The sequence below is a fragment of the Ixodes scapularis genome, unplaced genomic scaffold, assembly GCF_016920785.2.
Source record: "Ixodes scapularis isolate PalLabHiFi unplaced genomic scaffold, ASM1692078v2 PGA_scaffold6__148_contigs__length_123643588, whole genome shotgun sequence".
Taxonomy (NCBI): domain Eukaryota; kingdom Metazoa; phylum Arthropoda; class Arachnida; order Ixodida; family Ixodidae; genus Ixodes; species Ixodes scapularis.
Genome location: NW_024609881.1, coordinates 69,597,701 through 69,623,195, shown reverse-complemented (window position 1 = coordinate 69,623,195; position 25,495 = coordinate 69,597,701).

Here is a 25,495-nt window from a genome sequence, read left to right as displayed (position 1 = left end):
GCCTGTAATCCGTGGAGTTGTGGGCCGGTTGGGAACAAATTTTTTAACAAGAACGCTTGCGCTGCTTTTTGTGATAACCACGTTGGAGCTTGCCACTGAGTCGAAATATCTTGGAGTGCAGTTGTCCAATTCGTTTTGCGACAACCGCGGGATGAGCCGCGCGCATTGGAGATATGACTCCGCGGGTCCTCCTGTCGAAGACGCGAGGATCCTTGGCTTGCTTTTGGCTGACAGTGGTCCTGGTTTCGGAACATGCTCTTCCCATCGCAAGAGATGACCTCGGTGTGTTACTATCTCTGATTGTTTTTTTTTTTTTTTTTTAAATAGAGAAATCGGTCGTGTATCGTTATGATATAGAGATCTCTAGGATGCTAACCACCATTAGGGTTAGTTATCGCCACATTTAGGCGTTCTTGAACACCTCTTCAGGACCTCTTTAAGCCTCCTTTTTCTTGTTTTGTAGGCTTCTCGAGATGCGAGGAGTACCCTCCTTCTCCCGCACCCGTTCAGTCGTTGCGGAAAGTCGAAAGTTGAAAATTTTCAAACTCTGTGAGCAGGAGAACACGAAATACGTCACCGACAACGTCAAAATACAAAAAAAAAAAAAAAAAAAAATTAGTCCGTCTTTTGGCACCTGTATACCCACTTTCCGGTTTGGTTTGAACAGCCGTTTATCTTATTTCTAACGGAACATGTTCGAAACAGGGCACGGATATTGAAATGAATCCAGAAAGGAACGAAACCTTGGTTGTAACGAATATCATTACGTAGAGTCCGTCCTGTATTAATCGGCGTGGGTGAGTTATTTACGGCATGAATATATTTGCATTTCATGACCCCCCCCCCCCCCTCTCTTTCTCCAAAACCCACGCACGCACGCCGGCCATAATAAAACAAGTTGCGGCTCCAGAAACGCAAATCTTCTTCAGGAAGTGTACGGTTCTAGAAGGTGTGAAATGTGAGAAGTTACTGTTTTCTGGAAGAACAAAAAAAAAAAAAAGAAAGAAAATATAAGCATACAAAACAAAGTGACTAGAGGTTCTTGGGTCGTACGTGGCATGAATTGAATTCGAGTTTCACTTTAGCTCTATGTAGATAGCGTACACCATTAAACGGCGCAGAGCTCAACTAATAAATAACAAAACCAACTTCCAGACTAGGAAGTCGGAGTTCTTTGCTATGAAACGGAAACACGGAGTTCTTAGCTCCGTGTTTCCGTTCCATAATTAAAAGAGCTCGGCGTCTCGGGCACGAACTCGAAGGCAAGAACCAAAGAACGGTGAGAGGTCACGCTTCCTGCGGCTGCCTGAGAAAGCCTTCTATTATTAACGCGTGAGATGCGAGCACCCATCGCCGCAGGTAAACGAATCGACCTGGAAAACGAACGCCAGATCGATCGGCTTCATTTTTCCGGTTGCGCTCGATCGAAGTGGAACGGGTGTATTTTGTATACAGTCGCTTTGTCGCGGTTTGTTCTCGTTGCTTGTGCCGGTGAACAGATATTACGTCAACGCATGGAAATTGAACGTGCCAAAGAGGAATACATTTTACTCTGTGGTATAATGTGCAGTTACAGTATAATGTGCAAGGTGTCCCAAATATTTACAACAAATATATTTTTTTTTTTTATCGCAGAAACAAATTACGCGTCGCTGAACAGTCATTCTCGGCCCAAATGTTCCGCTAGCCGACCGAACAAGATGCCAAAGGTTCAGAGACAACTGTTTTTTATTCAGAAGTTACGTGATTTTCTGAAATTTTCAATGAGAGAATGGTGGCCAATGCAGCTCTCGAATACATGAATCTGAATGGCGCCACACCCTTAGAAAAAAAGAAGGTCTATATATTTCTTCATAAAAGAAGGAATGCTCTTCTCCCCTATATTCCTTTAGAAACGGAGAAACATTCGTCCCCGCAAACGGGGGAGCAAAGTTCCTCCCTCGTCTGCATAGCGATATGGCGGCTCTGTATCGAGTGAATCGTAAATAATGTGGCTTAATGAAATCACCAGGCAGCTACGCATATCGTCGGTTTTTACGCGGAACGCTGCCGCAATTTAACCGAAAAGACATAGCATAGTCATCGGAAAGGAAAATACCTCGTACCACCGGAGGCCTTTCGGTGCCTGCTATGCAGCTATTGCAAGAAACGCAGTCAACCGCTTCGCACACATCCAAACAAGTATCTGCTTTCAGAGCAAGAGCTGTAGCAAATGAAAACATAACACGAGCTTTCCGTGAACTGCATTCAATGCCGAAGCCGGCTTCCGGCCGTGCCGGCAGTCACTGAGTCGTCTAGTTTTGGATAGGGATGCCGCTAACCACCCTAGGTTTGAGTTCGAGAGGTTTCGATATTTTCAAACCGAATTAAGGTTTGAATTCAAAAGATTTTGATATTTTCGACCGTACGGAGGTTCGAATTCGAAAAATTCGGACCTTTCAAAATCTGTGGAGTTTCGAATTCGAAACGTTCGGAGCTTTCACGGTTTCTAAAAGTTCGGGTTTGATTATTTCGAATATTTGTTTACTTGAGGTTCACGAAAATCGAAGATTTCGAACTTTCCTAACTTGAAATTCAAAAGATTCGAATGTTTTGAATTTCTTTGAATCTAAAATTTCGAAAAAATTCGAACGTTTCGGATTCTTATAAGCATCATGTTCGATAAAATCCAATATTTCGAATTTCTTTCTACATAAAGTTCGAAAAGTTCGAAGGTTTCGATTCTCTTTTAGGGCTAAATCCGACAAAAAAAATCTTCGAAGTTTTCTAATTTCTTCCTATTCCAAGTGCGCAAAGTTCGAAGTCCGGTGTTCATGTTCCTCCACAGTTTCAGTTTCAAATGACGTTTTCACGCCTCACTGGTTTTCACGAAATCGGGTTTAGATAAGTTCGGGTGTGATATTTACACTGCGCGAAGTTGGTCAGGCAATTAAATGAGACGACGAGTGTCCCGGATGTTCTGGAATATTTGCCAGTGCAGAGCGACGTGTGACCACAGATCAGTAATTGTGACCTCCAGCCCCCGGGGTGGGGGGTATTAACGTGCATCATGAAGTAGTGATCACACGAACGTACTGTTTAACGACACTCATCCAGTTCGAACCAGCCAGGGGTAGGAAGGTGGTTGAGGCCCAGAAAAACCTTGAAGCGATCTGGCAAACTGCCTCTCTACTCCCTTGCACGCTGGTAGTAATCCGATCGAACGCCGCCCGAGTGACGCTGGCATATAGTAAGTTTAGTTTGTAGATGATGCCAGATCCTGAGACTGTGTATTAAATTTGAAAGAAAAAGAGTAAGAAGACAGAAAAAAATGGGACAGGACAACGTCTCAAACTCAACTCAACTGAAAACTCAGCTCAGTATAACGTCTCAAACTAAACTCAGCTAAGTTTGAGACGTTGTCCTGTCTCCTTTTTTCTTCCTTCTTACACCATTTCTTTCGAATTTCATTCAGAGTCTCAGGATTTTGCATTATGATCAAAATAGACCAGCTCGCCTGCAACATGACGATTATTTAGTTTGTAATTGCTTTGGACGTTTATTTTCCGGGACGGAAGAAACGCCGAGCAAAAAGCACAGAGGCCGACACAACTTGAGGTCGAGGAGTGTTCTACCATACCAGTGACGTCGGAAGAGGAAAAGCGGGGGAGGGGTGGGAGGTGGGGGGGAAAGGGGGGGACTCTAGTCTCCCCCCCCCCCCCTCAGATATTCCGGGCTGTTAAAGAAAACCTGAAATTATTTATGCATATGTATAGCTACTGTCGCGCTTCACTGCATAAAAGATCGCGTAGGTGGTCATTGGTAGAAACTCGTTGCCAGAAGGCACTACTCGTCACATGCTCGGTGTTTCGGAAGTTCAAAGCTATGTATTTTCGACCTAAATAACTGTGCCATTGCTAAAAAATAATAAATAAATAAACATAACAATAAATGGAAAAAATAAAAAGCTGGAGAGAAAAAAAAAACTATCAAGAACCCGCCGGAAGTGCTGTATTCTTGCATATTCAGAGCCCCAGAACTGCGAAACGAGTTTCTCCTACCAAAACACATCCCAAAAGCGTGAAATAAAAAAAAAATATATTTTTTTATGACGTGCTGAACTTGAACAATTTGAGAAATCTTCCCCATGAGTTCATATAATCCTCAACGTAAAAAAAACATTTTGTATCCTGCGGATGGTAATGATACGTATTGTCTGTGGTGTTAATTTAAATGCGATACCTCAAACAATTTAGACGAAACAAATTACAAAGTTTAGGACATAATTGTCCGTAGATACATATTTGGATATTTCTTCGAAGCTCGTCTTGAGCAACAATAATCATATCTTCCGACGACACTTACCTAGGCTATACATATATCATTCTTAAAACGTTAAACATCTCTACCATAAATAGCTTCGGCTATAGCGCGCTTCAAATATGACAGAAACGACAATCGCCAAAAACGCGTCGTCCTTCTCGCTCCTTCGGGAATCTATTTTTTTAAGACCAAACATGCCAAAAGATTGAAATAAACTACATTGTCTTACCCAAGGAATGCGGCACCGCATGTAAAAATGCGGAAAAAGAATTAAGAATGTACCTCACTGCTTGAATCCAAATGAAACCGCCCGCCGGTCTTTCGAAGTTCGACAAACTTGGAACTTTTACCTTAAAAGTTCGAAGTCCGTCGAACTTTTGACTTTTCAGGAATCCAAAGTTCGACAATTTTCGAATTCCTTAGATTAATAAGTTCGAAAGTTTGAAAATTATCGAACTTCTTAGAGTAGGAAGTTCGAAAGTTTGAGAAACTTCGAACCTTTTAGTGCAAGAAAAACAAAAGTTCGAAAATCATCGATCTTTTAGTCTATCAACGTCGAAAGTTCGACAAGCATCGAATTTCGCCGGGTAATACGTTCGAAATTTCGAAAAGTGTTAAAATTATTAGTTTAACAAGTTCGAAAATTCGACTACCGTCGAATTTCTTGATAGGGAAAGTTCGAAAATCCGAAAGCTTTCGAACCTTTCGAACCGCTTGATTCGATCATCAAACCTTCGGGTCGAAAAAAGTTCGCGGCAACCCCACTTTTCGGACACTGCGATGTCGAAGAGAGACAACCGAACCCCGGTCACCGCGCGCACCTCAGCTCTTACCTTAGCGATTCCTCGCGTCACATTTCCATCGTTTGCACCGAACGTTATAGAGGAGTTCAACCATTCGCGTAACCAAGAGTCGTTCCTAGAAAAACTAATCAAAGCAGCCTCTTTAACTCATTGCACTGTCCAGAAAATACCGCGAAGCGTGAAAAAAGGTTAAATCACTCGCTACCAGGTAGTACAGGTACAGTCAGAGTAATTGCAAATATCGAGGCTAGGTGGCGCCAGGTGCCGTTTAATTCATCAGCCACCGAAACATGTTTCCTCAATTATTGCGATTTAGGCAATTGTAGCCTAGGTACACATACATTTCGCGTGTCACTACAAACAAGGCTGTACAGTTCATACACAGCGAGAACATACACATAAAAAACACATACAAACATCAACATGAACGCACCCCACTACCCCCTTATTGACTCCGTACTCCGCACTTCAGCCTTTTATACTCTTCGTTTTGAAGGTGTGAATTTTCTCTATGATAATCTAAGCAATGAATAAGTTCGTTCACTCAGAAAGTGTTTTGAATGGCACAAATAATAAATCTCTCAGTAAAAACCAAACTTTCAGGATGTAATTATTTTCGACGATCAATGAAACAACCCGCTCCACTATGGTTCATACGACAGCCATATGTTCGCTTTCCCGCAAAGTATTGGCTTTCGTGCTGTTGTGTGTGGAGGCAATGGTTGTTGTGAGTCAGTAAAGGGTAATTCACTCAGAAGCCGGAAGAGATGTTTCGCGAGCAGGGAAATTGATTGTTTACGTACATGACTGCGTTCAAAGCCGTGATTTCCTGGAAGAGTTGTGTAAGGTCAAAGCTACGCCGTGGTGCGTTTGAAAACATGCAAATGGTGGGCATAACTTGCGTGAATAGGAGGTTTTATAATAGCGCACGCAAATTTAGCACGGGTTAGCGTTAAATTTAGTGATTGCATTATTGCGCGCTACGCAAGACAGTTTTAGAATAGCACCTCTCTGCCACGACGCAAAAAAAAGCATCTTGTACTTACAACACCACCAAGGTAGAGGAAGAGTATTCGTCTTTCCGCACAAAATGTTGCTCCACCAAACAAACAAACAAAAAACTGTTATTTTTTTCTTTTGTTCAGAGTGGCAGCTTAAATTTTTTAAATCAAAATGAATTGGGGGGCTAGTTGGTTGAACATGTAGACGGTGGTTTAAAAAGCGCAAAGGACTAAGAAGAGAAGGAGAGGACGGCACAGAGCACTTACTTACAACTGTCAAATTTACTAGAGCATCTAGAGAACGACAAGGTGGAATTGAAAAAGGAGAAAATAAAGATAAAATTAAAGTGACTGTTGCTACAAAGACAACATATTTAGTTTCAAGTCTAAGTCGAGCTTTCAGCTACGGACAAGCTATAAAGGCACTGCCCTAAGATCAATTTCCAACAACATCAACAGGCAGAGAACAGTGTAAAACATAGACTCAAGTATGCAGAACGTCAAAGTGGAGTGGTATATTAAATCCCATTTACTTGCGGCAAAGTATATGTAGGTCAGATGGGGCTATGTATTAAATACGAGATTAAGAGAACATGCCCAAACATTGAAATCAACACCATCGGGGCATCTTGCGGCGCATGCCAGAGACTACAAATGCTCACCAACATTCAACCACACCATAGTTCTGAACCGGTTCCGTGATAAAAACATTAGAAAAATGTACGAGGCTTAAGTCATCCTCACCAGTGGTGACAAGTGTATAAGCGCGCCATCAGTCAACCTAACAGAAAAAAAAACTTCAGTTCCTTCGGTGTTTCCCCTGAAGACTTGAGACACAAAAATAACTTCAGTTCTGGCAGTGTTTTACCTGAAGACTTTTTAGCCGTTTGCTCTGCGTACTTTTGCCTTCTTTTCTTTTTTCTTCTTTTTCTTATATTCTTTTCTTTTTGTTTATTTGACAGTTTTCTTTTTTTACGTGACAAGTACTTTGCCTTTAGCTGAAGTTGATATAATTTTTATTTCGATTTCTAAAACTAATTATGTTGTCTTTGTACCAGCAGTGACTTTAATTTTATCTTTCTTTTCTCCTTTTTACTTCCCCCTTGTCGTTCTCTAGATGCTCGATTAAATTTGACAGTTGTAAGTAAGCACTCTGTCCTGTCCCCTCCTTCTCTTCTTAGTCCTTTGCGCGTTTTAAACCACCGTCTAGATTTGTTTAAGTATGAGGATGCGACGGGGGAGCGCAGAACCGCGATCGTGTCCGCTTCCTTCGCCTTGCCAAGAGAGGTCTTGTGCACTGAACTTCGCACACCCAATCGTTGCCGAGAAAACGTTGGCGCGTCGCAAGTTGCCAACGATAGTTGCCCACCTTACTGTGTCTTCAAAACCATTTTTAAAGGGCCCCTCCTGTAGAAGTGAAGTGCCGCCCTCTATTGAAAATCGCGATCTCAGGATACGTTGCACTCATGACTACCGCCAAAGCGACCGCAGTCTCGGTCCTGGGAGACGCCATTTCCTAACTGCTCGTCTTGGCTTTAGCCAACTTCTAGCGCATTGCAAATCCACGAATCCTCATTGGAGCAGCGCAATGATTCGTTGCGTACGCGCGCAGTTTACGAGAAATACTCTACGCTAAAATAGCGCACGCGAAACGGAAACCTCGGTTAGCGTTCGACACATACGCGCGGCAGCAAACAATATTGGGTTTATATTCGCCTCGGGTCGGGAAAGTCGTCCGAGTATTGCTGATTTGTCCGTTGCATTGGGAAAATTGTGTCTGTACCATTTTGATTCTGTCGATGTCGACGGAATAACTGTTATATTGCGGCGACGCAACCATGATATACATGGTACACGAACGGTGACGACGACGCAATGCTTTGCGTACGTAAACCGTTTGCGTACGGTATTCTAAAACTCCCTAATAACTAACAATGTCGTACCTAGTTATACATCGTCGGTAGATTAAAAAATATATTATATATTTTTTTTGACCGACGATCAGTGCATTAATTTTACGGTTAGTTGTATACGTTAAGGGTTCTTGAATTTCGCCTCGACGAGAGGGTTTTAAAATACCTATTAAAATTAAAGCGAGGTTTGGGCTGGATCCATCAATCCGAGGTTCAATTTAATTTAAATAGCACGAACGTGGTTTACTTCTCAGAAAGGGTCTGAATAGCCGAGGGAGTTAAAAACACGTGTCCTCTAGCTCTGACGTGTAGATTCAAGATCGAGTAAGTACGAAAATCAAGAAATACAAATCTAGAACGGTAAGCTCGTTCACAGCCCGATTGTCGACAAAAAACTACCCAGCGCTATACCCAACCCGAAAAACTACCCAGACAATTGCTAACTACTGCAAGCATGACGACCCACCTGGTGCCACATGAGTGTAAGCACGTGCAGCTTGCACGTGAACATGGCTTTGGCAACCTTTAAATTGCGCGGGCTCGTCTGGACGAGTAGAGACATGGCGGCGGCCAGTGGCCTTGCTTGCAACCGTCTATAATAGAAATCAAATTTCCCTGGCGCCACATCGGTCGTTCTGTCCGATTTCCCTTCAAACTAATATTAAAAAGTGTAAATATACATAGGTTGCAGGTGACGTCATTCTAAGAGCACTCCGATGACCACCAGAGAAGAGGACAAGAGAAAGCTCCCCTCTTATCAGGATCCTCTTTTGTGCCTCACGGATTTGAACAGACGTCGCCATTCTCCTCCCAGAAGGTTATAGGAGATTAACCCGTCACTCAAAATTCTTACAAAGGCAGCTCTTCTCTACTCCTCTTACATGGTGGCCAAAAGTATGCGATGTGACGTGAGTGCAACCCATGCGTGCTTCCTTTTCGTCACACTTTAAGCGTGTTCAGCACTTCCCCGAAAACCCGATCGTTTTTGTTTTTGTTTTTTTTTTTTTGGGGGGGGGGGGGGGGGGGGGGGGAGGGGGTACAATAGGCCATTGCAGACGGCAGTCAAATTACGATAAGAGTGATACGGTTCAGACCAGTGTTCCAGTGTGACTATTCACTGGTCGATTGAGTGTATCATAATCGCTCAAGCGACCTTCTTAAACACTTCAATGTAAAGCAAAAGGTAAATTTGCCACCGCAGTGATCATGTCATCCCGCTGTTACAAGACTGGTAGCGAAATACACGAAGACATCGGCGACGATTCCAGACTTCGTTCACAACGCAAAACACTGCCATGGCGATGTTAATGACTCGCACAAATACAAAACCACGTTGCTCGTCGGATGGCACTCGGTGACAAAAAACAGACCCAAACGCAGCGCAGGAGACGCGCAGAAAACTGGCAGGAAAACCTTCCTGACTTGGACGCAAAACTACAAAGACGGACATCTTAGTGCAGTGCAAAATGCACTGCTAGCACCGTTACGGAACTTCGCTGTTTCTAACGAAATTGTTCGCTCATTTGACAAAATTAGCGGTTACAGCTTTAATGCAACTAATGTGCACTCCGCGTGTTTAGTATGGGAGACTGAATTACAGGCAACCTTCGTTGCTGCGGACGCTCTGTCAGCTCAATGGCGTTTATTAAGCAACGGGTGCGGCGTTCCCCGAAAAAACGAAACCGAAAGAAGATGACGCCTTTCCTCCCGTCTGCCTGGAAAAAGATAGAACATCTTTTTTCTCGTTCCATCTCGCGTTCACTTAAGGGCGCGCCCGTAAAAGGGAGGAAAACGCACCGTTGCTTCTCTCTTCCTCCTTTCTCTTTCTCCCTTATAGTACAGTTACCCAAAACGGACTAAAACGGGCCTCATTTTCCCGTCGAAATTTTTCTTTTGAACGAGGTAACGGTTAGTTAGGAAACTTTGGCATCTGTTCCGGACCCAGCGCTACCTTTGGGCGGAGAATAAGCGTTCGGTAATGCGTCATTCATTTTCGCGGTAAAAACTAAAACAAACAAAAAACTTTTTTTTTTGTGCGCCACTTTGTACAGTTTACACTATAAAGTACTGTTACTAAGAGATCAAGAAACACAAGACCGGGCTAGTCATGAACATCTCATTATCCCTCATCAACCAATCAGATTGCGGCGTTAGCCGATCCGAACGTCAAAGAACCAATCACGATGCAGGTAGCGCGCCAGTAATAAGCCACGCCCTAATCGGCCGGTGTCTGCGAATTCCAACGTTCTGTGTGTCTGGATGAGAACGTCATCTCCCGCGCGTCCAAAAGTTCTGAACCAGATTTCCCGCGCTCTAGCATTGAGCAATTTAAACGCACGTTTTATGGATTTACGGATTAGTTTAAATTTACGTTTCAGATTTCCCGAGGTAACGTAAACGAGCGTTCCATATATAATCGGGTGATTAACCGAAGCAACGTACTCTCTTAATCGCAGTTAGCGGGAACGAGGAAACGCGTGGCATCGAGCACCATCAGAGTCTCCTTGCGCACAGGTACGAAGCCTGGCAACTGCAGCGATGCGGATGCGCTGCAGTGGCGCGCAGGGCTGTGAGAGTGCCAAAATTGGGTTGTGTGTATGTTTATACAGCGTAGAACTTGGTCTGCCTCAACGGGCGACTAGTCTCCCAGCTGTAGATGAGAAATTTATCCAGTGCAGTACAACCGCTAGCCTCGGGTCTTTAACGTGCACCACGCAGTAGTAATACACGACCGCACGCCGGTACGATGCTCATCCAGATCGAAACGGGCAGTGGTGGGGATTGAAGCCAGGATCCCTGGGAGAGTGCCCTGGTAGTATAGTCGGTGCCACGCGCTTCCTAGCTCCCTCTAACTGTGATTACAACTGTGATTGTGATTTTGATTGTAATTTTGGTTATGACTGTGAATGGCGACTGTAATTATCAATCGAAGTTCACTGTTCCCGTTGTCTTTAGTTTTTTTTTGTTTTTTTTTTGTTTTTTTTGGCACGACTGCATCATTTTTGCCGTTTATTTTGGCATTCGATTGGGCATACCTCTAATATTTTAAAATGTTGAGGCACGAAATCAATATATGTCGTTTTTGAAGCAAGACAAATAAGGCTGGGAGCCAAGTGGATGATTCAAAGTCAAAAAGGTTAACGCATTCGGCATCTTGTACATACGTTCAAGCTGTATCCACCAAAAGAACAAATACCAAATTTGGAATTCAAGCGATTACTATTTTAAAGTACAGGTTTATTGAAAGTTCAGATATTGTTGCTAGACACTTCCAAGTACCGCTGAAGGAGTCAAAAAGTAATATTTCTCATTGAACAGACCATTAAAGGATCGATTACTCATTTTCTCATGATCAGCATTAAAGGTAGAACGTTTTACAAAATTTGTCAAGCTGCATTGCTTTGAAATTTGTAAGTATCTTTTTCGAACTTCAGGTAATTTGGTTGCCGTCACTGTGAATATATGTATGAACTGAATGTGGAAGTTAAAAAAGATTCTGCGGTTTCGCATATCCCATCCTTAAATTGACTCCGGATGTCGTCGACGTAGATCCTAGTACGGGTTCTTGGAGTACACAGCTGAACTTAGGTAAGACCAGTCTTTTTAACTAAATACAAACCCCACAAAGAAAAGAAAACTGAAGACACACCGCTCTTGGTTCAAGAATCCCACTCCAACCACGAACTGATTGAAGTTGTGTCCGGTCCGCTGAGTACAGATCTCGTTATGTCCTGCACCCCACGAAATGTGTCCGCTGCCATTTTGCACACTTAACCTATTCATTTAGTCGACTTTTTATGTTTGCCAAATTGTATATTTTTATAGGAAAGGGGGAAAAAAAAGAAACCGAGAATATATCTAAATTACTGCTCTTTTTTGTTAAGAAAAAACTCGGAGGATTTTTTTTTAATTATGGACTTAAGAGCTTTTCTTTATTGGAATTACTAGTTAGTCAGTATTGTTTTTAACAAAACTAACTAACCAGTTTGATTGTCAAAAAAGTTGGAAGATATTAGCAGTAATTAAATATTAAATGCATGCTCTCTGGTCAAAGCCATGACCCACACTCACACGATGTTTTTTTAAAAAAAGTGAATATAAATATGGCTCACGTAACAATTTTTGCATACGGATTTGATAAGTTAAAGCTATTAAGTAAGAACACTAGAGCAATTCATACCGAAAGCCAATTATTGTATAAATGTGCGGCCATTGCATTCATTTATTTTTAATGTCAACATAAGAGCTTGACGCCCCCTTAGTGGTGAATTTTCCAACTCTTTTTGAAGTAATATAAAAACATAATGAACATGAAAACAAAACAAATAATATACAAAAGGTTAAAACCAAACGCTGTCGAAAGCTACATATGTCATTAAAAAAATGACAGAGGTAATACTCGCAGCGATTTGTTCAATATGGTACGTTATATGTCGATTGTAAGAGAATCATTGGTAATGGGTCACGCGAAGCAGAAGGCTAAAACCATAAATACAGTCCGGTAGACTTTCGAAAAACAGGTAAGCAGATGTAGCTGGGCAGTAAGAGTGAATCGATAACTCCCTCACCTTATAGATCAAACCCCGCATCGTGCTCCTGCTGTGCAATGTACTTCACTAGTTTGCATATCCTTCCGTATCTGAAGTAATAAGTAGGTTGATGGTATTGACAATATAGCAGGCGAATGAATTTATTTGTGTGTGTGCTCTTAATTATGCCTGAATTAAATTATCCAATAAAAGTCCAGACAGTCGAACCGTATTCAATGTACAAGTAAACAAAACGAGCGTAAAAACGAATTGTTTAAAAAACTACCTGTAATACGCGTGATGGCATCGAGAACTCTACATGAAGCATTCGTAGCTGAAGTTACGTGCTGAGTGAAATTAATGTCAACGTCCACGTAAACTTATAAATCGCGAATAATTTTAACAGAAGTAATAACTGAGGTATTCAATGCACCAGAAAAGCAAAATACAGCATGCGTCTTTGAAAACGAACTTGCGTTCGTGCTTGATGCATTCAGAACAACACAGCGCTTAAATAAAATTTCCATATTCCTGAACACGCTTACAGTCCTCTACCGAATTCTCCCCCGCAAAAAGTAAATATCACCAGCAAATAACAGAATTTGCGTTATTCACAAATATAAAAAAATAGAGGGCCAAGGTTGCCGCCTCGGAGAACACCATAAGTAGATACAAAAGGAGCAGAAAAGTGATCGGACACTTGTACAAAGTTTACTTGTTGGGATAAACTATTAGATAGACAACAGTACTGGGAGGTAGACCACGGTCTCAGAGTTTACTCAGGAGCTATGATTAACTTTATCAAATGCTTTGGTTATATAAAACTGCAATACATCTTCTAGTTCGCGGCTATGCAAGAAATGGTACGACATGGCTCAAGAATTAACACAGGTTTGTTTCCGATGAGCGGTCTCTCATGAAACAACGTTACTCAGCAATAATCTTTCCAGAAGATATACGTACAATTGGGTGTGCAAGATGATATAAAAAAAAAACAATCTTGGATAGGCTGCAGAGCACAGATGCGGGTCTGTAATTGTTAAGAACAGAATAGTCACCTGATTTATGGAACGGAACAACAACAGAGCTTTTCATGCGGTAGGAAAAATTCAAGAATCAGCTGACAAGTTAAACATGTGAAACAACACTTGACAAAGCAATTGAGCACAACCCTTGTACTTGAAAGTAAACATCTTCGACAGAAATCTTTCTGGTTTGGGGAACAATTCGAAAGAAAGAGAAAACTCAAACCAAAAGTTTAGAAACAAAGAGATCCCAACGTTTCGGGGTCGACTTGACTCCTTCTTCAGGGGTGACTAAAATGGAATGGGACAGCGCGAGCTTCGACCCCTCCTTCCTCTTCTACCGAGGTGATGTTTTGTGAACGTGGCGCAGGCCATGGACTTAAATAGATGGCAAGGCCCCGAAGGACCTGTTAATGTTCCCCGGTGTATTCTGGATATGCCACGACTCCAAGAACAGGCGTCTTCGAATATGTGGCTCCGTGTCTATCACGTGTGCGTTTCCGAAGTCGATCCGATGATCAAATACCTCACAATGTTCCGCGACGGTGCTACGCTCGCGATCGAAATGGCACACATCGTTCTGGTGCTGGCGCATCCGTTCGGGAAAAGATTTAGTTTGACCGATGTAGGTGGCGGGGCACTCTTGTACTAAAAACTCCATCACTCCCGAGGGCAGCTTCGGTTTCAATTTTTATTTGTCTTCAACACTTTACTTTCATCTATTTGGACGACTGTCAAAAAATACTATGCAATTTATACTCGAGCTTGGCAAAAAGTTACTATTCGCACTAAAACAAGAACGGAAATGACTCGCGAAAATATTCGTCACATTTACTAGGCCCGAAAAGAAATCGTCGTCATGTCGCATGGTGATAGCGTTAACATTCGTGATTTCTTAGACAAACTTCCACGTACGATGAGGTTGTGCATAACGGCTTTTTCATTAACTTTTCGTATTATTGTCTATCATGCTCAAACAATCGCTTCGCAGGCGCTTCATATTAACTAAATTTCTTGTACCAGTCACGTTGTCCAGTTTTACGGTAACGAAGATGTGATTTCTTAGGCAAAAGCGTGATTTCTCAGACAGGAACGCGATTTCTTAGACAAGAACGGGATTTCTTAGACAAACTTCCCCATACACTGAGGTTTTGTATATAACGATTCTTCCATAAACTTCACGTATTATTGTCTATCATGCTCGAACAATCGCTTCGCAGGCGCTCCACATTAATTTTTATCGAGTTGCTGCAATGATAAACAACCAAAAGGCTAGTGTTTTTAAAATAGCACGTATTATATTACAAAGAAATGCAAGTAAAAGGGTACGGAAAGAACAATTAAGCGATAAATTAAGTTTCAAGGCAAGGCGAGAAAAAAAAGCAATTATTTATTTCAAAAGACTTTGGGAGCACACGTGTCTGTAGAGTAATAGTTGAGCAGAAAGTTCGGCAATATGGGCTCTACTCAGCGGCCCATGCTTAAGCAACGAAAGTTTCATTGCTCAGCGGCATTGTGCGCAAAACGACTGAGTAAACAACCTCACTGTATGAAAGAAAACCCAGCCTTTTACTGTACATTAGGCGGATTATGCGACGAGGCACCTGGGATAGATATATGTGCACTCCTTTTTTAAGCTTGTTTTTTAGCCAACGTATTTTTTTCATTTTTTTTTTCACAGCGTAAGAGGCGCTGTCTGAAAACTTTGCAAATGAAGCTCACATGCAAATAAAATAAAATTGCGAGGTTGGTCTCCCTTTTATCCTCCGTTATTAAAAATTAATTAGATGCATTAGCCAAAGCCGCGCAGCTTAATTAGTAAATCATGCGTCCGTCGCCTCCCTTCATTAGAACGGGGATCAGGACCTGGGATACTAAGATTTTCTTTTTCACTTTTTATGGTAAAAAAGACATTTACAAAAGCCCATTGTAATAATCGATGTGAAACACGCCACAGAATCGGGGCACTACTTCAGAACTTACATCTCACGAACATACTTTTATATACAACTAATGACGAAAGGTGGATTAGTTTTAGTTTAGTTTAGCATTGAGCTAAACGTGATGTTTTCTTCTTTTAATTTATTTGTGGTTAGACCTTGATCGAAGTGCGTCGAGCGCTGTACAAAAAGCATAAAAAGGAAGCAATTAGGAAATGCAGCAGACTGTTGAGGTCGTCATAAACAGGGGCCGAGGGTGAAGCTTAGTGCAGAATTGTGCAACGCCGTCTGCGTCTGCGGTAGCTAGCAACGGACGCTATTCAGAGCTCAACGCTAAAGGATTCTCCACCTGTGTACGCCTGATGGTCCGCCAATGTCGTTGCAAAAGAACTGAGAACAAATTCATTCATACTTAACATGCCAAATCCTTTCCCAGCTATAGGTTAAAATGCCGGTAAATGAGCGAAGCACAAGTGGAAGCTCGAACCCCTTTCTGCATTTCTTCAGAAACCTCTCTCTTTTCTCAGCATTACGTGTTATTTATGGCGTCATATGTAAACTCTAGACGCTCATCCAACCAGATTGGGGGGGGGGGGGGGGGGGGGTGTTTTGCATACCTAGAGATTGCAGTTCAACTTGGCGTACACTCAAAACATTGAGAACCTCCTGAAGATGCATTCAGCATGCTTCCAACATACTCAAGAAATTACAAGATGATTTAGGCTTACTACTTCATAAAACTTAAAGAAACACCGTGGCTTCAAAATAGAGAAGATCAGGCAGTCATTCACTGTAAACACTTATAATGCTATTCAAGCGGGTGATGCCAGTGCAGCACTGAGCGTCACGAAACGCGTCACTCTTGGTACTCGAAGACCTCACAAGACACTACATAGTAATAAAGCACCACCCGTGAATGACCAGCTACGTCACTTGAAACACCAATGCATAAGCGAAGACAAGTCCACGCTTACATCACTGGTTTCGGTACACACCCTCCAGCCAGTGGGGTAGCTCCGTGCAACTGCTCATGCAGGTTAGTACACCATATAAAGTACAGTTACAAAACACTAAGTCGGCGATTGCAAAATTATAGGCTTAATTGGTTGGTTAATCGTTTGTTTCACCGCCATTTTTTTACTGTTCCTTACTACCGAAAATATTTCCGTAAAACCACAAAACATGGTGAGGCGTTGAATGCAAACAAATTATCTGCAGCACCCGTCGAAAGACGTTTCCCTGCGCATAGAGGCTGCAACAACTATGGTGAAAAGCAAAGCTTTCACGTCGGTTCGAATTCGGAAATCGATAAATGTTTAATGGGGGGTAATTTATGTTGAGCCAGCGTGTCACTGATTTGACTGTTCTTTGTTGCCCGCAAGTTCTGGTTGTCTTTTCTGTAGCCCAATGCCTTCTATCTGCTCCTCGATCACGCGCGCTTCGAAATTTAGCGCGGTATTTTGGCAAGATCATCCATCAAACTGCGGCCTAACATTCAAACACAAAAAAAGCTTCAGTAAAAAAAAAAAAAAATAACGCGTCAGGATCACTATGACAATCGACAGCTTAATAAATTGATGGCTTCGTTTATCCCGAGCATCTTATTGTCGCTCAGCGTCGTTGAGTTTGCGGCGTTATCCTATGAGAACTTCGAACGAATCGAGAAACAAAAAGCGGTAACATGATGCGCCCCACCTGCTTTTTTTAAGCCGTCGCTGGCAGTATAGTTTCATTATTTTATTAACTCTTTCAGTCTTGAAAGACTAAATGAGCTCTTTAATAGAGGAGAAGGGGCTTCTGGTAAGCTAATATGACGCAAATAATGTTTATACACCCTATAGAGGGGGTCTCAAGCTCATCTGAATGTGGGGGTGAAGTAGCCTACCGCCGAAAAGTCAAGGGCCAACGGACGGCGTGGGGGAGTGGGAGGGGGGGGGGGGGGGGGGAAGGGAGGAATGTGTTATGCTGGAATTTTTAGTTAAAAAGAAAAAGAGATGGCGCTTCACGTTGCAAAACAGCCGCGTTTCCCTCAGTGGCACCCCGGAGACTTTCTAGAGAAGGGGCCTCGTGATCTCAGGTTTTGCTAAACTCGCCGTTTTGTCAATGACATTTTTAGCTTTGAGTTTCTTCTACGACTCCTCTGGGCTACCATAGGATGTGTCAACAAGATTTAAGAGACAAGGTGCTGACATTTTTCAATAGAGCGGGAACAAGCAAACCGTCGCTCCCCTGTCCCACAATTCGCTCGCCTTAGCGTGCATTGAAAAAATAAAAGACATTTACAATTCTCTATAATGCGAAATTAAAACGCAGCTCTTGAGGGGGAGGAAGGGAGGGTATGGACGGGAGGGCACGCTCCTCCTCCCCCTCCTCCCCCTCCGTACTCTCCCCTCCTCCTCTCCATCTTCCCTTTCATTTAGCGGGAAATTTTCGCTAAATTTCCTGCTAAATTTACCATAAAGTTTCCCGCTGAAGTCTGCGGGGAAATCGACGTCACGTGACCTCAACATCAATTTAGTTTTCCCGCTAATTTTAGAAGGGAACTGTGACGTCCAACAATACAACGCGCGCGGTTACGCCGACACCGACGCCGCTCAAACCGGAATCGGGCGCCTAAGAGTTGCGCTCTGAAACAATATCTTCTTATACGAGAGTTTCTGCGATCTTGGCGATTTTTATTCCCGCATCATATAAAAATACTTATATTTTACGGGTATTATTTGACGGCTAGAAACCCGATTCCATAGTTTTATCTTTGAAGCTTGCTCCTGCTGAGTGCGAGGTCATGCAGCCGGGGGGTGCCCTTTAGCAAAAAGCTCAACCTAGTAGCCTAAAAGAGTAGTGGTGTTGTCGTACAGGGAATTTACATAAGAAAGACTCGAGAGGAAATTATTTAGGCGAAGAAATACTCCGTCAAAATCGAACAGAACAGTGCAAAATGTGTAAATACATTATTGGAGCGGAAATGAGTCGACAGCATGAAACATATTTATATCGCATGTCGCGCTCGAGGCACGCGAACGGGAGCTCGCAGCCGCGGGATGCTCTCGGGCCACGTCCCAAAGACACGCCTTTTCTTGTCTCCGTTCTACATGTCGCAAGACAATATATGTCTTGTCATGTCTCCATTCTACAAGTCGCAAGACATGTCTTTTCATGTCTCCGTTCTACATGTCGTTTTATATTTATAAAAAAAAACTGCATGTTCACTTTAGTACACACTACGCTTATTGTCACTCAGCGCACAGAACTGAATGATCCTAGCGAACGAAGCTGAAAATACGATTGGATATAAAAAGAAAGCTATGCAAGGAGGGACGGTGAGAAAGTAAAAAGTGTGCTGACTTTCTCGGAGTGCATCGCAATTTTAGGGACTAATAATAAACCCAACATTGTCAGTCGATGTCGTCATTTCCTCATTCGCAGTTATTGGCTGCCTCTTCGGAAGGATGGTGAGCGTAAAGTGTGATCTAGTTTGTAGGTTTGTGAAGATTATCAATATGAACGAAAAAAAGAAAAAAGTCACGTCAGTACTAAATGGACTTTTTTTCAAAGTTTGGCCTGGCGCGCCCTTACGGGAATCGTTCGAAACACTTTTTTTAAGGCTCCGTCGTCCGCGCGAGCACCTGGCGTGTCTCCCGTTCCTTTTTTACGGGTGTTCTCTGGTAGCGTGGTTTCGTCTTTCACCATTCTGGACGCGTCGTCCTGTCGTCACTTTGGGTGTACCTTGAAAATGGCTGAAGACGACCCTGGAAGATTAACGAAAGCCAGTGTCTACGAGACAGACAAACTCGTTCGTCTTTATAGCTTCAAACATGAATAAATCGCCGACGCTGCATCGGTTCCTATACCGTCGACTCGGAATCCCTCAATGGTCACTTCGGCGTCGTGTCGTGGAAGCAACTGAAAAAGAAGTCGGTCTCCAGGGCGCAAAGTGCTATGCGAGGAAAGTGATGGTGATCAGTTTTGATCCCAACTCGACTACCAGCCTTGTTACGGAGCTTGTTAGCTCCGTTTATGAGGCCCTGCCATACAAACAGCTGATTTCGCTCTTCTTGAGCGCCAAAGTTATTCAAGCTGATTCCGTTCCGTCACTTAGCCGTACTGTGTACTGCGCGAGCGTACGGGGCACCGCCGTACCAGGGCCATGTAAACAAACATGGACGTGGTGAAATCCGGGCGGTCTTGATATCGCGAAGACCAGCCTGCGCCTTTAAAAGGTAGGGAATGGTATGTTAGAAACAATCTTTCTTTGATTTCAGCACGTCTACCAACCTCCGACGAAGTGGGCCCTGCGAACAGGGGAGTTTACGTTCGGGGTCCGAGGCGTTCCGTCAGGGTTCTGTCACCGTAAGTTTTGAATCCATTTCGCACTCTTAAAATATTTTGCCAGTGACTGATATTATGTCTTCTTTTTTTTTTACCTCTTTTACCGTGGCAAGACGTGGATGTGTACAGCGCACGCCTGAAGAACGGAAAGCTTTAACCAGTTATTAGGGACTTTTAGCAAACCGTTACTCTGTTCCGCATTTACCGCGCTACCGGAGTTTTGAAGCATGCTTTTAAGCGCGCGCCCGGGTGATACCGTCATCGCGGGGCATGCGCTTAAAAGGACGCTTCAAAGGCTCCAGTAGTGCGGTACGCCCGTAACACGGTAAAGATTTGCTAAAAGTTCATATTCTTAACTAGAGTACCGAGTACGGCATGATTACGGTAGGGCCACACTGCTTATACATCACACAAAAGACAGTCTGCATGGAGATTCCAACGTGACTCGCCGCAAGATCCGGGCTTCGAAGGCCGCATGGAGATGAGTTCTAGGCGAAACTGATATGCGGCATTCGAAACTTGGATATTGCGGTAACTCGTGCTTGCAGACTTGTCTTTTGTATGACGGATGAGCAGCGTGACTCCGGTTTTACACACCCTCGCGTGCATACTCATTGTCTTCTAGTTCAAAGCAGAATGCCCAGCCGTCACGATGAGGACCCGGCCAGATGACACGGGGGTTTCGCGTCATAGGCTTTTGAAACGGGGGCTCTTGAAAGCGGTGCAAAAAGGGCGAGGGGTTTGACATCGGGTGCATTCGTGCACCAGACGCAAAGGGCTGCTGAAACTCTATAAAATCTTGCATTTGAACAGTTTTTGCTACTTTTTATACAATCTACAACTGCGCAGTGGTGAGGCATGACGACTATGAAGCCAAGTTGCAAGAATAGCGGAGGGAGTCAAGCCGAACCAGCACTGTCTGAGCGACTGAGCCTTCCAAAAATGGCGTCTTTCTCTTTCCTCTCCTTTCAGAAGGTTGGCGCATTCGCGCAGCGATCTCTGAAAAAGGATAATTTATTGTTTTGTCTCTTAACAGCATGGCGCATAAACAATTCCTGACACGATATTTAGACAATGTAGAATGTATCGCTCGAGTGTTTAGTGTGTCTTTAACTTCTTTTAGTCTTATGTTGCCCATCGCAATTGTAGTCTCTGAAGTGGAAAGGTGGCTCTACAGCCTCTATGAAACAATAACGATCATTAAAAATCCCGGGGCACAGTGAAGCCCAATCCGAAGCCACTACCCCTAGAGGCCCGGGTGGGCGAATTTCCTCTTTTACATATGGGACGAAACGAACTGCGGAAAAAGGTTGAATAACGTTACTCATTCCAATAACATTTAAAGTGCTCCTAGATCAATTTATAGCGGTCACAGCCCAGGGGGAACGCAATAATATCTTCCGCGACCCTTTTGGAAACTGGATGCATCCGCAGGTGGATACTGCCACTGAGAGAGATCACTTTATGAAGCCACTGCAAGTTGAAGGAACGAAGGACGTGGTGAGTCCCGTGATTCTACTATCGGTCCAACCAATGACGTAATGGCATGGTACAATAAGAACGACGAGGAACGAATTATGAAGTACGAAGCGTGACCACAATAAACCTGCACATGAACTGCCAGCGACTATAGGAATGCGCCCTTCTGTGTTTAGGAATCAATTGAAAATACGAAAACAGTTATTATGCTGTCTTTTCACGTCAATGACCAGTGTACTTTTTATTTATGGTCAATGAGAGGTTTATGAATCAGGTTTATTGAAAACATGTTCATTTACGGCATGGAAAAAAAAGAAAAACTCGGGGGTCGCTTAAGCTTCGCCTTTAAGAGTGGAACGCGAGAGCGTTATCAGGTCCCGTTCGCAAAGCCTTCTCATATAAACGCGTGCACGATGCCAAGCCGTACAAGCCTGTGAGTGTGATATATTCCGTAGCGTCCTGTGTCACGTGACGTCACACGCGAATCTGACGTCATGACCCTATCGACTCGCTAAATGGGGGGGGGGGGGGGGGGAACTTTGTGGTAGATTTAATGGAACATTTTGCGCCATTTTTGACCGTGAACTTTTCCGTAGTCCCAAATTTTCCCGTAATCCCATAATGCAACGCGCGCAGTCACGTGCGACGTCACGTGTGACAGACGTGGCAGCGCGCTTTGCATTAAGTGATGTTTTGGTCCCAACGACACCGACGCCGATGCCGGATTTTCTGCGACACTAGCTCCTAAAGTCTATCCCGTTAAAATTTTCATTTATCGTTCACAATGTGCGAGGAAAGGAATGCGGCAGCTCTAGCCCGCTCGCGCAGTGCGGGTGGAATGGTATCGTCACGTACCTTGCAACAGAGGTGCGAGGAGGTTAATTTTTATTGCCGTCGTGGGTGGCGTCGCAGATGCCACTGACGACCACCACCGGTGCTTGGTGATGCGTAAAGTAAGCGGGTTGGCGCGGTGTAAGTTTCTAAAACCATCCAACGTTAAGCGTAGCAACTGGATACTGCCAAAGTGAGATTCCGCATAAGGCGAGGAAAGTTTAGAAGCGACTGTTTGAAGCAGACGACACGAAGATTCTCCTCTTCGCCGCGCCGTTCTTGGAGGAACGTATTGGCTGCTTTCTTCGCTCGCTTCACACTGTACGGCGGACGGGAATTCCCGACTTCCCCTTCTCGCGGCGAAAGGAGTGAGAAGAATCATTTTCCATAGGCGGGGACGACAACCCACGGGCTTGAAATCTCTGCAAAGTGTCGCCCGTAAAGCTATCGCTTTATTATACTTCTTAGGATGTTCATATTGAACGCTGAATATGAATCACTAAGCACTCGGAGCCTTTCTAAGTATTTTTTATTTTGATATAATTTTAGTAGATAGCACATTTCATAAAGAGTTCTGAGATGCCACCTTGGTGTTGCTTAACGTTGCGCCCTTAGCTACGGCAATGGAAAGCCTAAGACAGACAGTTCCCGTTTCGTTCACGCTTTTTTCTTAGCGATTAGTTTTGTGGCATTCGTTTCGGGAAATAATCAAATCTCATTGGTGTGAAGCGGTAACTTGAATATAAAAACAATTAACAGAAACTGAGCCTCAACAATGTGGGAAAATTTCTTTTTCTGAAACTGCAAACAGCACGAAGAGTGCTTCACAGCGAAAAAAACATTGAACTTCTCTAAATGGAAATATGCTTGCTCCCGATTCAAGGAACTTGATATCTTTCTTTTTCGTTACAACATCATGAAAAACTGCTTGCACCTTCTGGTTTGGACTTCATTTACATGTAACGACTTCAGAGAAGAAAGAACTTTTCACTTGCATTAGCATTAGGGTGTCGCAGTCGCTCTAGCCCTAAGCCCCACGTTTCCAAAGCGCGGAGGAAAGAATGAATAATTCATACACTAGCGTTGATAATAAGTATACAGTCGCCGTTTAAAGTGTCTTCGTGCGTAAGCCCGCCATGGCGCTTCGATTAATGTCATCCATTCTGGGCAAAGCTTGCAGCAACGCTAGGACCCCTCTCTGTTTTAAGGTTACATTTCTTAGTGCATATTTATGTGGAGTAGGTCTCGTGAGAGCTTGTGGACTACTACATTATCTAGCCACAGTACGGCTTTTTTATTTAAAGTTTGTATGGCGATGCTGCTACTGTGTGGGAAAAAATGTAATATTATTTTGAATGTAACAGACATTACGCACCTTTGTTGATTTTTTTAGCGGGAAATTTTTGGCTTGATATGTTGCCATGTTGCCAATGTTGATGCGGCTGGTGCGCAACTTGCACCCCCTACTAGTTCCACATTTCCTGCCACTGTCTTGGACTGTGGAAGCCCGCTCAGCGCGATTCGATCCCTACCTTCATTTCGCGGTTTTGATTCAACGTTTCCTGGCGCCTGTTGAAAGTTTCCACTTAATTTTTTTGATGCATGCTGCGTACCATTTATGTGTTATGTTCCACTGTGAGAAATAGGGCTGGTAAGTGCCTGCCATTTAATCGTTTCTGCTCGACATTCATGCGAAAAGAATGATGGCAGGGACATCGAACGGACCTCGACGCGATTTTGCGAACAATGACAACTGTTCTCCCCCCTCCCAAAGATAATCCACGTAGAGTCCTTCTCAGTCATAGCCGGAAATAGTTGTAGGGGTGGAGTCAGTCGCGCCCGTTCTTTTGCCTTGCTGCTGGTGGTAGCAAAAAAGGAAGCGGTCCCCAAAACGTGCCCCAAAACAAGTAATCTTGAATTCCGTCCGATCGTCAAGATGTGACAGTCGTCGACTCTGACTGTGTTACTTGAGATCTTTCTCAAATAAATTCTTTTCAGATAACGCATCCTGTGGTGCATACAATATATTGCTCGAATGTTAAAACTTGCTAAATTATACATAATGTAGGTAAAACAGCGCAGAACGACAAAGACTAGAAGGAATGAACACACAGGAAGGGACAGGCGCTGACTCGCAACTGAAGGTTTTATTACAGAAATCATAAAAAGCAAACACGTAAGGCAGCAATCCGCACATGCACCCACCTTTATGCCATCATAGGGCACCAGTCATTCAGGTGCCGCATGCTCCCCCTCCCCTCTTTTTTTCGTTGTAAAGTCAAAAACAACATTTCTTTTACAGATAGCGTCACTGACGGCTCGCTGATGCACTGCGCCCAGCGTTCCGCTATGTGAAAAGCTTCTATCACCTCACTCGTCTCCTTGTTTTTGTACCTTTCTACAAGCGTGGTGTCCTCGAAGGACGGCTTGCGCAAACAGGTCTTACAGTGCACCGCCAAATCTCCTCCGACCGTGGCTCTCAGTGAATAGAGGCGCTCCCTGAGCCTATCATTTAAACATCTTCCCGTCTGTCCAATATAAACTTTACCACACGAAAGGGGGACCTTGTATACCACTCCGAAAACACAGCTCACAAACGGCTTTGCGTGTTTTGTTTTTTTTGTACACTTGCTCTTTGTCAGCCCTTCTGCCTTGGCCCCTACCCTCGAACATATCTGGCTCAACGTCTGGGGGGGCGGAAAACACCACAGGGACGTCGTACCGACTTCCTACTTTCTTCAAATTGTGAGAGACCTTGTTCAGGTGTGGGATGACGACAGCCTTCGCCTGTCCACCACTGTCTTAGGGGGAGAGGTTGCTTTTACTTTTTTAACAAGGGTGCCAGCAACATCACACAGCAAAGCACGCGAAAACCGAGCGTCTCTTAGCCTATTGCGCTGCGCCTGAAAACTCTCATGCACCGTGTGGACACAAGACTTATTTGGGGCCGCGTCAAGCACGACATCGCAATGCCCCTTTTCATAGCCTTCCAGTGAGCTGACCTAAGTCTAAGATGGCTTTTTTGACCGAGGGTTGTACGCCAAGCAGATATGACTGCCGCGGGTGTGCTCATTGCCATAAAAAGACGATTTTCTTCTTCCGACATCTGCTTAATGAATCATGGCTCGGAACTGTTATGCATACAGGGTCTGTCCCAAAACTTCCCGGAATGATTTTTTGTGGTCGGCAACGCCGCCTGGCGGGGTGGGGCTTCAGGTGGAGAAGTTAGTGGGGGATATAAGCTTCGAAACGAGACCAGTCTCAGTTGTCTGCTATCAGTTGCTGAGGCAGGACACGCTCCGCGCAGAGGCATCTACAGCACCCTCGTCGAGAAAAAAAATGG